Source organism: Scyliorhinus canicula, chromosome 30, assembly GCF_902713615.1.
Source record: "Scyliorhinus canicula chromosome 30, sScyCan1.1, whole genome shotgun sequence".
In the NCBI taxonomy this organism is placed as follows: domain Eukaryota; kingdom Metazoa; phylum Chordata; class Chondrichthyes; order Carcharhiniformes; family Scyliorhinidae; genus Scyliorhinus; species Scyliorhinus canicula.
Genome location: NC_052175.1, coordinates 2,236,036 through 2,250,743, shown reverse-complemented (window position 1 = coordinate 2,250,743; position 14,708 = coordinate 2,236,036). Strand labels below are relative to the sequence as shown.

Here is a 14,708-nt window from a genome sequence, read left to right as displayed (position 1 = left end):
TGAAACACATATCTTCAAAGGTCACCACAGCCAAGTCGTGAACAATGAGACAATCAAGGAGGATCGGGCAGTAACTCACGACTGCTGGTCAGGAGCAGAATCGCCGATGCAGCTGACCTGCATGCTGTGATATTCAATAACGGTCTTCCAAACGCGACAAAAATGCAAAAACTGTTCGCAGAATGTAATAATTTGAAGTACCGGATCATCTCGCAACACGCACAAGCTTCCGTCCAAGAATAGTGTTGTATAGTGAGGCATAGTGGATCCTTCTTAACCGTGTGTCCTGAATTTCACTTCTGTTCAATTTGCTTAAACAACCTTTTCAATTTAACGAAGTAGCAGGAAATGAAATCAGCCTGTTAGTGTACTGAACGTCATTGTTCCTGCATGCAGACCCGTCGCGTAGGGGCTGTCCCCTGGTCCCCCAATCTTCAGAAACTATTGTTCCCAACGTCGACATGATTCGTCAATTTGGTACCTGCCTAATGCACCGCTCTTTATATTGTGTCCTGTTATTGAACAAAAACGTTTAATTCAATGTGTTTTCTGGGAAAAGCAAGGTTACGTATCCCCTGATTTGCAGAAAAGTCTGATGTATAATTATCGTTGCTGACTTTTTAAATAGTGGCCCTGGTTAGGCGACTGGTTAATTTAAATCGTTTTTTTATGGTGCCAAGTGTAATTTCGAAAATAATTTCTGCTGCATCACATGCCTCTGGAACAGATCTCCTCAATATTCCTGTGAAGCGATGGCGATTGAGCCACGTAGCAAGTATAACAAACACCACGTTAATGTCCAACAGGTCTGTTTCCAACACGAGCTTTCGGAGCATTTCTCCTTCCTCAGGTGAATCAGAGGAATCAGCATTCACCTGAGGAAGGAGCAGTGCTCCGAAAACTAGTGTTTGAAACAAACCTGTTGGACTTTAACCTGGTGTTGTAAGAAATCTTACTGTGCTCACCCAAATGCAAAGCGGGCTTTTCCACAACAATTGAACCATGAGCCGACTTGCAGATGTCAGGGTCTGAAGTGAACAACCGCATCAATACTTACAGCTCAACACACACGGAAGTGTTTGGGTGTTCTGCATTCTGTCATCCAAAGTTAACCTGGATCGTCATTTAACACGGTATGTAGTTGCCACAGCAATTACTGATTTCACAGGAAAAGCAAGGAACTGCAGAAAATCGAGTCATTTTAGAGGGAAGCAAACCTCAGTGAGCCAGGCGGGGCCAGTCTTTACGCAGTTCCTCGTTAGTATAGTGGTTAGTATCCCCGCCTGTCACGCCGGAGACCGGGGTTCAATTCCCCGACGGGGAGTTTGTACCTCTCCTGGATGAAAACGGCAATCCTTTTCAAAAGTGGCTCATCGGCTGTCAAATCCGCCAAGGCACATCGCCCAAGAGATGCACTCGACGCCCCGCCCTTGAAACATCTCTTTAAATCCGCCCACGCCAATATTGTGCTGCACTCGTTCGATCAGAGAACAGGGCACATATCGTTTTCATTTTCCACACTTGTCCGTATAGAAGTTCAAATGCAACCTTCAACGTGCGCCATTTGTCGCACACGATCTTCATTCGCAAAAACGACACAATTCAAACACATTTCTTCAAAGGTCACCATAGTTAAGTGGTGAACAATGAGACAATCAAGGAGGACCGGCCAGCAACTCACGACTGCTCGTCAGGAACAGAATCGCCGATGCAGCTGACCTGCATGCTGTGATATTCAATAACGGTCTTCCAAACGCGACAAAAATGAAAAACTGTACGCAGAATGTAATAATTTGAAGTACCGGATCATCTCGCAACACGCAAAACCTTCCATCCAAGAATAGTGTTGTATAGTGAGGCATAGTGGATCCTTCTTAACCGTGTATCCTGAATTTCAGTTCTGTTCATTTTTGCTTCAATAACCTTTTCAATTTACCGAAGTAGCAAGAAATGAAATCAGCCTGTTAGTGTACTGAACGTCATTGTTAATACATGCAGACCGGACCCGTAGAGGCTGTCCCCTGGTCCCCCAATCTTCAGGTACTATTGTACCCAACGTCAACATGATTCGTGAATTTGGAATCTGCCTATCCCACCGCTCTTTATATTGTGTCCTGTTATTGAACAAAAACGTTTAATTCAATGTTTTTGCTGGGAAAAGCAAGGATGCGCATCCCCTGGTTTGCACAAAGTCTGATGTATAATGTTCGTTGCTGACATTTTAAATAGTGGCCCTGGTTAGACAACTGGTTAATTGATATCGTTTTTTATGGTGCCAAGTGCATTTTCGAAAATATTTTCCGCTGCATCTCATGCCTCTGGAACAGATCTCCTCAATATTCCTGTGAAGCGATGGCGATTGAGCCATGTAGCAACTATAACAAACACGACGTTAATGTCCAACAGGTCTGTTTCAAACACGAGCTTTCGGAGCATTTCTCCTTCCTCATGTGAATCAGAGGAATCAGCATTCACCTGAGGTAGGAGCAGTGCTCCGAAAACTAGTGTTTGAAACAAACCTGTTGGACTTTAACCTTGTGTTGTAAGAATTCTTACTGTGCTCACCCAATTCCAAAGCGGGCAGTTCCACAACAATTGAACAATGAGCCGACTTGCAGATGTCAGGGTCTGATGTGAACAACAGCATCAATTCTTACAGCTCAACACACACGAAAGTGTTTGGGTGTTCTGCATTCTGTCTTCCAAAGTTAACCTGGATCGTCATTTAACACGGTATGTAGTTGCCACAGCAATTACTGATTTCACAGGAAAAGCAAGGAACTGCAGAAAATCGAGTCATTTTAGAGGGAAGCAAACCTCAGTGAGCCAGGCGGGGCCAGCCTTTACGCAGTTCCTCGTTAGTATAGTGGTTAGTATCCCCGCCTGTCACGCGGGAGACCGGGGTTCAATTCCCCGACGGGGAGTTTGTACCTCTCCTGGATGAAAACGGCAATCCTTTTCAAAAGTGGCTCATCGGCTGTCAAATCCGCCAAGGCACATTGCCCAAGAGGTGCACTCGACGGGGCGTCCTTGAAACATCTCTTTAAATCCGCCCACGCCAATATTGTGCTGCACTCGTTCCATCAGCGAACAGGGCACATCTCGTTTTCATTTTCCACACTTGTCCGTATAGAAGTTCAAATGCAACCTTCAACGTGCGCCATTTGTCGCACACGATCTTCATTCGCAAAAATGACACAATTGAAACACATTTCTTCAAAGGTCACCACAGTTAAGTGGTGAACAATGAGACAATCAAGGAGGATCGGCCAGTAACTCACGACTGCTCGTCAGGAACAGAATCGCCGATGCAGCTGACCTGCATGCTGTGATATTCAATAACGGTCTCCCAAACGCGACAAAAATGCAAAAACTCTACGCAGAATGTAATAATTTGAAGTACCGGATCATCTCGCAACACGCAAAACCTTCCATCCAAGAATAGTGTTGTATAGTGAGGCATAGTGGATCCTTCTTAACCGTGTATCCTGAATTTCAGTTCTGTTCATTTTTGCTTCAATAACCTTTTCAATTTACCGAAGTAGCAGGAAATGAAATCAGCCTGTTAGTGTACTGAACGTCATTGTTCCTACATGCAGACCGGACCCGTAGAGGCTGTCCCCTGGTCCCCCAATCTTCAGGTACTATTGTACCCAACGTCAACATGATTCGTGAATTTGGAAGCTGCCTATCCCACCGCTCTTTATATTGTGTCCTGTTATTGAACAAAAACGTTTAATTCAATGTTTTTGCTGGGAAAAGCAAGGATGCGCATCCCCTAGTTTGCACAAAAGTCTGATGTATAATGTTCGTTGCTGACATTTTAAATAGTGGCCCTGGTTAGACAACTGGTTAATTGATATCGTTTTTTATGGTGCCAAGTGCATTTTCGAAATATTTTCCGCTGCATCTCATGCCTCTGGAACAGATCTCCTCAATATTCCTGTGAAGCGATGGCGATTGAGCCATGTAGCAAGTATAACAAACACGACGTTAATGTCCAACAGGTCTGTTTCAAACACGAGCTTTCGGAGCTTTTCTCCATCCTCAGGTGAATCAGAGGAATCAGCATTCACCTGAGGTAGGAGCAGTGCTCCGAAAACTAGTGTTTGAAACAAACCTGTTGGACTTTAACCTGGTGTTGTAAGAATTCTTACTGTGCTCACCCAATTCCAAAGCGTGCAGTTCCACAACAATTGAACAATGAGCCGACTTGCAGATGTCAGGGTCTGATGTGAACAACCGCATCAATTCTTACAGCTCAACACACACGAAAGTGTTTGGGTGTTCTGCATTCTGTCTTCCAAAGTTAACCTGGATCGTCATTTAACACGGTATGTAGTTGCCACAGCAATTACTGATTTCACAGGAAAAGCAAGGAACTGCAGAAAATCGAGTCATTTTAGAGGGAAGCAAACCTCAGTGAGCCAGGCGGGGCCAGCCTTTACGCAGTTCCTCGTTAGTATAGTGGTTAGTATCCCCGCCTGTCACGCGGAAGACCGGGGTTCAATTCCCCGACGGGGAGTTTGTACCTCTCCTGGATGAAAACGGCAATCCTTTTCAAAAGTGGCTCATCGGCTGTCAAATCCGCCAAGGCACATCGCCCAAGAGATGCACTCGACGGGGCGTCCTTGAAACATCTCTTTAAATCCGCCCACGCCAATATTGTGCTGCACTCGTTCCATCAGCGAACAGGGCACATATCGTTTTCATTTTCCACACTTGTCCGTATAGAAGTTCAAATGCAAACTTCAACGTGCGCCATTTGTCGCACACGATCTTCATTCGCAAAAACGACACAATTCAAACACATTTCTTCAAAGGTCACCACAGTTAAGTGGTGAACAATGAGACAATCAAGGAGGATCGGCCAGTAACTCACGACTGCTCGTCAGGAACAGAATCGCCGATGCAGCTGACCTGCATGCTGTGATATTCAATAACGGTCTCCCAAACGCGACAAAAATGCAAAAACTCTACGCAGAATGTAATAATTTGAAGTACCGGATCATCTCGCAACACGCAAAACCTTCCATCCAAGAATAGTGTTGTATAGTGAGGCATAGTGGATCCTTCTTAACCGTGTATCCTGAATTTCAGTTCTGTTCATTTTTGCTTCAATAACCTTTTCAACTTACCGAAGTAGCAAGAAATGAAATCAGCCTGTTAGTGTACTGAACGTCATTGTTAATACATGCAGACCGGACCCGTAGAGGCTGTCCCCTGGTCCCCCAATCTTCAGGTACTATGGTACCCAACGTCAACATGATTCGTGAATTTGGAAGCTGCCTATCCCACCGCTCTTTATATTGTGTCCTGTTATTGAACAAAAACGTTTAATTCAATGTTTTTGCTGGGAAAAGCAAGGATGCGCATCCCCTGGTTTGCACAAAAGTCTGATGTATAATGTTCGTTGCTGACATTTTAAATAGTGGCCCTGGTTAGACAACTGGTTAATTGATATCGTTTTTTATGGTGCCAAGTGCATTTTCGAAAATATTTTCCGCTGCATCTCATGCCTCTGGAACAGATCTCCTCAATATTCCTGTGAAGCGATGGCGATTGAGCCATGTAGCAAGTATAACAAACACCACGTTAATGTCCAACAGGTCTGTTTCAAACACGAGCTTTCGGAGCATTTCTCCATCCTCAGGTGAATCAGAGGAATCAGCATTCACCTGAGGTAGGAGCAGTGCTCCGAAAACTAGTGTTTGAAACAAACCTGTTGGACTTTAACCTGGTGTTGTAAGAATTCTTACTGTGCTCACCCAATTCCAAAGCGGGCAGTTCCACAACAATTGAACAATGAGCCGACTTGCAGATGTCAGGGTCTGATGTGAACAACCGCATCAATTCTTACAGCTCAACACACACGAAAGTGTTTGGGTGTTCTGCATTCTGTCTTCCAAAGTTAACCTGGATCGTCATTTAACACGGTATGTAGTTGCCACAGCAATTACTGATTTCACAGGAAAAGCAAGGAACTGCAGAAAATCGAGTCATTTTAGAGGGAAGCAAACCTCAGTGAGCCAGGCGGGGCCAGCCTTTACGCAGTTCCTCGTTAGTATAGTGGTTAGTATCCCCGCCTGTCACGCGGGAGACCGGGGTTCAATTCCCCGACGGGGAGTTTGTACCTCTCCTGGATGAAAACGGCAATCCTTTTCAAAAGTGGCTCATCGGCTGTCAAATCCGCCAAGGCACATTGCCCAAGAGATGCACTCGACGGGGCGTCCTTGAAACATCTCTTTAAATCCGCCCACGCCAATATTGTGCTGCACTCGTTCCATCAGCGAACAGGGCACATCTCGTTTTCATTTTCCACACTTGTCCGTATAGAAGTTCAAATGCAACCTTCAACGTGCGCCATTTGTCGCACACGATCTTCATTCGCAAAAACGACACAATTCAAACACATTTCTTCAAAGGTCACCACAGTTAAGTGGTGAACAATGAGACAATCAAGGAGGATCGGCCAGTAACTCACGACTGCTCGTCAGGAACAGAATCGCCGATGCAGCTGACCTGCATGCTGTGATATTCAATAACGGTCTCCCAAACGCGACAAAAATGCAAAAACTCTACGCAGAATGTAATAATTTGAAGTACCGGATCATCTCGCAACACGCAAAACCTTCCATCCAAGAATAGTGTTGTATAGTGAGGCATAGTGGATCCTTCTTAACCGTGTATCCTGAATTTCAGTTCTGTTCATTTTTGCTTCAATAACCTTTTCAATTTACCGAAGTAGCAGGAAATGAAATCAGCCTGTTAGTGTACTGAACGTCATTGTTCCTACATGCAGACCGGACCCGTAGAGGCTGTCCCCTGGTCCCCCAATCTTCAGGTACTATTGTACCCAACGTCAACATGATTCGTGAATTTGGAAGCTGCCTTTCCCACCGTTCTTTATATTGTGTCCTGTTATTGAACAAAAACGTTTAATTCAATGTTTTTGCTGGGAAAAGCAAGGATGCGCATCCCCTAGTTTGCACAAAGTCTGATGTATAATGTTCGTTGCTGACATTTTAAATAGTGGCCCTGGTTAGACAACTGGTTAATTGATATCGTTTTTTATGGTGCCAAGTGCATTTTCGAAAATATTTTCCGCTGCATCTCATGCCTCTGGAACAGATCTCCTCAATATTCCTGTGAAGCGATGGCGATTGAGCCATGTAGCAAGTATAACAAACACGACGTTAATGTCCAACAGGTCTGTTTCAAACACGAGCTTTCGGAGCATTTCTCCTTCCTCAGGTGAATCAGAGGAATCAGCATTCACCTGAGGAAGGAGCAGTGCTCCGAAAACTAGTGTTTGAAACAAACCTGTTGGACTTTAACCTGGTGTTGTAAGAATTCTTACTGTGCTCACCCAATTCCAAAGCGGGCAGTTCCACAACAATTGAACAATGAGCCGACTTGCAGATGTCAGGGTCTGATGTGAACAACCGCATCAATTCTTACAGCTCAACACACACGAAAGTGTTTGGGTGTTCTGCATTCTGTCTTCCAAAGTTAACCTGGATCGTCATTTAACACGGTATGTAGTTGCCACAGCAATTACTGATTTCACAGGAAAAGCAAGGAACTGCAGAAAATCGAGTCATTTTAGAGGGAAGCAAACCTCAGTGAGCCAGGCGGGGCCACCCTTTACGCAGTTCCTCGTTAGTATAGTGGTTAGTATCCCCGCCTGTCACGCAGGAGACCGGGGTTCAATTCCCCGACGGGGAGTTTGTACCTCTCCTGGATGCAAACGGCAATCCTTTTCAAAAGTGGCTCATCGGCTGTCAAATCCGCCAAGGCACATTGCCCAAGAGGTGCACTCGACGGGGCGTCCTTGAAACATCTCTTTAAATCCGCCCACGCCAATATTGTGCTGCACTCGTTCCATCAGCGAACAGGGCACATCTCGTTTTCATTTTCCACACCTGTCCGTATAGAAGTTCAAATGCAACCTTCAACGTGCGCCATTTGTCGCACACGATCTTCATTCGCAAAAATGACACAATTGAAACACATTTCTTCAAAGGTCACCACAGTTAAGTGGTGAACAATGAGACAATCAAGGAGGATCGGCCAGTAACTCACGACTGCTCGTCAGGAACAGAATCGCCGATGCAGCTGACCTGCATGCTGTGATATTCAATAACGGTCTCCCAAACGCGACAAAAATGCAAAAACTCTACGCAGAATGTAATAATTTGAAGTACCGGATCATCTCGCAACACGCAAAACCTTCCATCCAAGAATAGTGTTGTATAGTGAGGCATAGTGGATCCTTCTTAACCGTGTATCCTGAATTTCAGTTCTGTTCATTTTTGCTTCAATAACCTTTTCAATTTACCGAAGTAGCAGGAAATGAAATCAGCCTGTTAGTGTACTGAACGTCATTGTTAATACATGCAGACCTGACCCGTAGAGGCTGTCCCCTGGTCCCCCAATCTTCAGGTACTATTGTACCCAACGTCAACATGATTCGTGAATTTGGAACCTGCCTATCCCACCGCTCTTTATATTGTGTCCTGTTATTGAACAAAAACGTTTAATTCAATGTTTTTGCTGGGAAAAGCAAGGATGCGCATCCCCTGGTTTGCACAAAAGTCTGATGTATAATGTTCGTTGCTGACATTTTAAATAGTGGCCCTGGTTAGACAACTGGTTAATTGATATCGTTTTTTATGGTGCCAAGTGCATTTTCGAAAATATTTTCCGCTGCATCTCATGCCTCTGGAACAGATCTCCTCAATATTCCTGTGAAGCGATGGCGATTGAGCCATGTAGCAAGTATAACAAACACGACGTTAATGTCCAACAGGTCTGTTTCAAAGACGAGCTTTCGGAGCATTTCTCCATCCTCAGGTGAATCAGAGGAATCAGCATTCACCTGAGGTAGGAGCAGTGCTCCGAAAACTAGTGTTTGAAACAAACCTGTTGGACTTTAACCTGGTGTTGTAAGAATTCTTACTGTGCTCACCCAATTCCAAAGCGGGCAGTTCCACAACAATTGAACAATGAGCCGACTTGCAGATGTCAGGGTCTGATGTGAACAACCGCATCAATTCTTACAGCTCAACACACACGAAAGTGTTTGGGTGTTCTGCATTCTGTCTTCCAAAGTTAACCTGGATCGTCATTTAACACGGTATGTAGTTGCCACAGCAATTACTGATTTCACAGGAAAAGCAAGGAACTGCAGAAAATCGAGTCATTTTAGAGGGAAGCAAACCTCAGTGAGCCAGGCGGGGCCAGCCTTACGCAGTTCCTCGTTAGTATAGTGGTTAGTATCCCCGCCTGTCACGCGGGAGACCGGGGTTCAATTCCCCGACGGGGAGTTTGTACCTCTCCTGGATGAAAACGGCAATCCTTTTCAAAAGTGGCTCATCGGCTGTCAAATCCGCCAAGGCACATTGCCCAAGAGGTGCACTCGACGGGGCGTCCTTGAAACATCTCTTTAAATCCGCCCACGCCAATATTGTGCTGCACTCGTTCCATCAGCGAACAGGGCACATCTCGTTTTCATTTTCCACACTTGTCCGTATAGAAGTTCAAATGCAACCTTCAACGTGCGCCATTTGTCGCACACGATCTTCATTCGCAAAAATGACACAATTGAAACACATTTCTTCAAAGGTCACCACAGTTAAGTGGTGAACAATGAGACAATCAAGGAGGATCGGCCAGTAACTCACGACTGCTCGTCAGGAACAGAATCGCCGATGCAGCTGACCTGCATGCTGTGATATTCAATAACGGTCTCCCAAACGCGACAAAAATGCAAAAACTCTACGCAGAATGTAATAATTTGAAGTACCGGATCATCTCGCAACACGCAAAACCTTCCATCCAAGAATAGTGTTGTATAGTGAGGCATAGTGGATCCTTCTTAACCGTGTATCCTGAATTTCAGTTCTGTTCATTTTTGCTTCAATAACCTTTTCAATTTACCGAAGTAGCAGGAAATGAAATCAGCCTGTTAGTGTACTGAACGTCATTGTTCCTACATGCAGACCGGACCCGTAGAGGCTGTCCCCTGGTCCCCCAATCTTCAGGTACTATTGTACCCAACGTCAACATGATTCGTGAATTTGGAAGCTGCCTTTCCCACCGCTCTTTATATTGTGTCCTGTTATTGAACAAAAACGTTTAATTCAATGTTTTTGCTGGGAAAAGCAAGGATGCGCATCCCCTGGTTTGCACAAAAGTCTGATGTATAATGTTCGTTGCTGACATTTTAAATAGTGGCCCTGGTTAGACAACTGGTTAATTGATATCGTTTTTTATGGTGCCAAGTGCATTTTCGAAAATATTTTCCGCTGCATCTCATGCCTCTGGAACAGATCTCCTCAATATTCCTGTGAAGCGATGGCGATTGAGCCATGTAGCAAGTATAACAAACACGACGTTAATGTCCAACAGGTCTGTTTCAAACACGAGCTTTCGGAGCATTTCTCCATCCTCAGGTGAATCAGAGGAATCAGCATTCACCTGAGGTAGGAGCAGTGCTCCGAAAACTAGTGTTTGAAACAAACCTGTTGGACTTTAACCTGGTGTTGTAAGAATTCTTACTGTGCTCACCCAATTCCAAAGCGGGCAGTTCCACAACAATTGAACAATGAGCCGACTTGCAGATGTCAGGGTCTGATGTGAACAACCGCATCAATTCTTACAGCTCAACACACACGAAAGTGTTTGGGTGTTCTGCATTCTGTCTTCCAAAGTTAACCTGGATCGTCATTTAACACGGTATGTAGTTGCCACAGCAATTACTGATTTCACAGGAAAAGCAAGGAACTGCAGAAAATCGAGTCATTTTAGAGGGAAGCAAACCTCAGTGAGCCAGGCGGGGCCACCCTTACGCAGTTCCTCGTTAGTATAGTGGTTAGTATCCCCGCCTGTCACGCAGGAGACCGGGGTTCAATTCCCCGACGGGGAGTTTGTACCTCTCCTGGATGAAAACGGCAATCCTTTTCAAAAGTGGCTCATCGGCTGTCAAATCCGCCAAGGCACATTGCCCAAGAGGTGCACTCGACGGGGCGTCCTTGAAACATCTCTTTAAATCCGCCCACGCCAATATTGTGCTGCACTCGTTCCATCAGCGAACAGGGCACATCTCGTTTTCATTTTCCACACTTGTCCGTATAGAAGTTCAAATGCAACCTTCAACGTGCGCCATTTGTCGCACACGATCTTCATTCGCAAAAATGACACAATTGAAACACATTTCTTCAAAGGTCACCACAGTTAAGTGGTGAACAATGAGACAATCAAGGAGGATCGGCCAGTAACTCACGACTGCTCGTCAGGAACAGAATCGCCGATGCAGCTGACCTGCATGCTGTGATATTCAATAACGGTCTCCCAAACGCGACAAAAATGCAAAAACTCTACGCAGAATGTAATAATTTGAAGTACCGGATCATCTCGCAACACGCAAAACCTTCCATCCAAGAATAGTGTTGTATAGTGAGGCATAGTGGATCCTTCTTAACCGTGTATCCTGAATTTCAGTTCTGTTCATTTTTGCTTCAATAACCTTTTCAATTTACCGAAGTAGCAGGAAATGAAATCAGCCTGTTAGTGTACTGACCGTCATTGTTAATACATGCAGACCGGACCCGTAGAGGCTGTCCCCTGGTCCCCCAATCTTCAGGTACTATGGTACCCAACGTCAACATGATTCGTGAATTTGGAAGCTGCCTTTCCCACCGCTCTTTATATTGTGTCCTGTTATTGAACAAAAACGTTTAATTCAATGTTTTTGCTGGGAAAAGCAAGGATGCGCATCCCCTAGTTTGCACAAAGTCTGATGTATAATGTTCGTTGCTGACATTTTAAATAGTGGCCCTGGTTAGACAACTGGTTAATTGATATCGTTTTTTATGGTGCCAAGTGCATTTTCGAAAATATTTTCCGCTGCATCTCATGCCTCTGGAACAGATCTCCTCAATATTCCTGTGAAGCGATGGCGATTGAGCCATGTAGCAAGTATAACAAACACGACGTTAATGTCCAACAGGTCTGTTTCAAAGACGAGCTTTCGGAGCATTTCTCCATCCTCAGGTGAATCAGAGGAATCAGCATTCACCTGAGGTAGGAGCAGTGCTCCGAAAACTAGTGTTTGAAACAAACCTGTTGGACTTTAACCTGGTGTTGTAAGAATTCTTACTGTTCTCACCCAATTCCAAAGCGGGCAGTTCCACAACAATTGAACAATGAGCCGACTTGCAGATGTCAGGGTCTGATGTGAACAACCGCATCAAATCTTACAGCTCAACACACACGAAAGTGTTTGGGTGTTCTGCATTCTGTCTTCCAAAGTTAACCTGGATCGTCATTTAACACGGTATGTAGTTGCCACAGCAATTACTGATTTCACAGGAAAAGCAAGGAACTGCAGAAAATCGAGTCATTTTAGAGGGAAGCAAACCTCAGTGAGCCAGGCGGGGCCAGCCTTTACGCAGTTCCTCGTTAGTATAGTGGTTAGTATCCCCGCCTGTCACGCGGGAGACCGGGGTTCAATTCCCCGACGGGGAGTTTGTACCTCTCCTGGATGAAAACGGCAATCCTTTTCAAAAGTGGCTCATCGGCTGTCAAATCCGCCAAGGCACATTGCCCAAGAGGTGCACTCGACGGGGCGTCCTTGAAACATCTCTTTAAATCCGCCCACGCCAATATTGTGCTGCACTCGTTCCATCAGCGAACAGGGCACATCTCGTTTTCATTTTCCACACTTGTCCGTATAGAAGTTCAAATGCAACCTTCAACGTGCGCCATTTGTCGCACACGATCTTCATTCGCAAAAACGACACAATTCAAACACATTTCTTCAAAGGTCACCACAGTTAAGTGGTGAACAATGAGACAATCAAGGAGGATCGGCCAGTAACTCACGACTGCTCGTCAGGAACAGAATCGCCGATGCAGCTGACCTGCATGCTGTGATATTCAATAACGGTCTTCCAAACGCGACAAAAATGCAAAATCTCTACGCAGAATGTAATAATTTGAAGTACCGGATTATCTCGCAACACGCAAAACCTTCCATCCAAGAATAGTGTTGTATAGTGAGGCATAGTGGATCCTTCTTAACCGTGTATCCTGAATTTCAGTTCTGTTCATTTTTGCTTCAATAACCTTTTCAATTTACCGAAGTAGCAGGAAATGAAATCAGCCTGTTAGTGTACTGAACGTCATTGTTACTACATGCAGACCGGACCCGTAGAGGCTGTCCCCTGGTCCCCCAATCTTCAGGTACTATTGTACCCAACGTCAACATGATTCGTGAATTTGGAAGCCTGCCTATCCCACCGCTCTTTATATTGTGTCCTGTTATTGAACAAAAACGTTTAATTCAATGTTTTTGCTGGGAAAAGCAAGGATGCGCATCCCCTAGTTTGCACAAAGTCTGATGTATAATGTTCGTTGCTGACATTTTAAATAGTGGCCCTGGTTAGACAACTGGTTAATTGATATCGTTTTTTATGGTGCCAAGTGCATTTTCGAAAATATTTCCGCTGCATCTCATGCCTCTGGAACAGATCTCCTCAATATTCCTGTGAAGCGATGGCGATTGAGCCATGTAGCAAGTATAACAAACACGACGTTAATGTCCAACAGGTCTGTTTCAAACACGAGCTTTCGGAGCATTTCTCCTTCCTCAGGTGAATCAGAGGAATCAGCATTCACCTGAGGAAGGAGCAGTGCTCCGAAAACTAGTGTTTGAAACAAACCTGTTGGACTTTAACCTGGTGTTGTAAGAATTCTTACTGTTCTCACCCAATTCCAAAGCGGGCAGTTCCACAACAATTGAACAATGAGCCGACTTGCAGATGTCAGGGTCTGATGTGAACAACCGCATCAAATCTTACAGCTCAACACACACGAAAGTGTTTGGGTGTTCTGCATTCTGTCTTCCAAAGTTAACCTGGATCGTCATTTAACACGGTATGTAGTTGCCACAGCAATTACTGATTTCACAGGAAAAGCAAGGAACTGCAGAAAATCGAGTCATTTTAGAGGGAAGCAAACCTCAGTGAGCCAGGCGGGGCCAGCCTTTACGCAGTTCCTCGTTAGTATAGTGGTTAGTATCCCCGCCTGTCACGCGGGAGACCGGGGTTCAATTCCCCGACGGGGAGTTTGTACCTCTCCTGGATGAAAACGGCAATCCTTTTCGAAAGTGGCTCATCGGCTGTCAAATCCGCCAAGGCACATTGCCCAAGAGGTGCACTCGACGGGGCGTCCTTGAAACATCTCTTTAAATCCGCCCACGCCAATATTGTGCTGCACTCGTTCCATCAGCGAACAGGGCATATCTCGTTTTCATTTTCCACACTTGTCCGTATAGAAGTTCAAATGCAACCTTCAACGTGCGCCATTTGTCGCACACGATCTTCATTCGCAAAAATGACACAATTGAAACACATTTCTTCAAAGGTCACCACAGTTAAGTGGTGAACAATGAGACAATCAAGGGGGATCGGCCAGTAACTCACGACTGCTCGTCAGGAACAGAATCGCCGATGCAGCTGACCTGCATGCTGTGATATTCAATAACGGTTTTCCAAACGCGACAAAAATGCAAAAACTCTACGCAGAATGTAATAATTTGAAGTACCGGATCATCTCGCAACACGCAAAACCTTCCATCCAAGAATAGTGTTGTATAGTGAGGCATAGTGGATCCTTCTTAACCGTGTATCCTGAATTTCAGT

General features: G+C 45.0%; 9 non-coding genes across 9 annotated transcripts; all 9 read left to right on the top strand.

Moving 5' to 3' along the window:
* The first annotated feature begins 1,252 nt into the window (after positions 1–1,252).
* trnad-guc lies at positions 1,253–1,324 on the top strand. The gene has a single exon. It is a non-coding gene; the product is annotated as a tRNA-Asp (tRNA).
* Positions 1,325–2,852: 1,528 nt separating this feature from the next.
* trnad-guc lies at positions 2,853–2,924 on the top strand. The gene has a single exon. It is a non-coding gene; the product is annotated as a tRNA-Asp (tRNA).
* A 1,529-nt stretch (positions 2,925–4,453) lies between these two features.
* trnad-guc lies at positions 4,454–4,525 on the top strand. Its single transcript has one exon. It is a non-coding gene; the product is annotated as a tRNA-Asp (tRNA).
* A 1,530-nt stretch (positions 4,526–6,055) lies between these two features.
* trnad-guc lies at positions 6,056–6,127 on the top strand. Its single transcript has one exon. It is a non-coding gene; the product is annotated as a tRNA-Asp (tRNA).
* A 1,529-nt stretch (positions 6,128–7,656) lies between these two features.
* trnad-guc lies at positions 7,657–7,728 on the top strand. Its single transcript has one exon. It is a non-coding gene; the product is annotated as a tRNA-Asp (tRNA).
* A 1,529-nt stretch (positions 7,729–9,257) lies between these two features.
* Positions 9,258–9,329, top strand: trnad-guc. The gene has a single exon. It is a non-coding gene; the product is annotated as a tRNA-Asp (tRNA).
* A 1,529-nt stretch (positions 9,330–10,858) lies between these two features.
* trnad-guc lies at positions 10,859–10,930 on the top strand. The gene has a single exon. It is a non-coding gene; the product is annotated as a tRNA-Asp (tRNA).
* A 1,529-nt stretch (positions 10,931–12,459) lies between these two features.
* Positions 12,460–12,531, top strand: trnad-guc. Its single transcript has one exon. It is a non-coding gene; the product is annotated as a tRNA-Asp (tRNA).
* A 1,529-nt stretch (positions 12,532–14,060) lies between these two features.
* On the top strand, positions 14,061–14,132 carry trnad-guc. Its single transcript has one exon. It is a non-coding gene; the product is annotated as a tRNA-Asp (tRNA).
* The last annotated feature ends 576 nt before the right edge of the window (positions 14,133–14,708 follow it).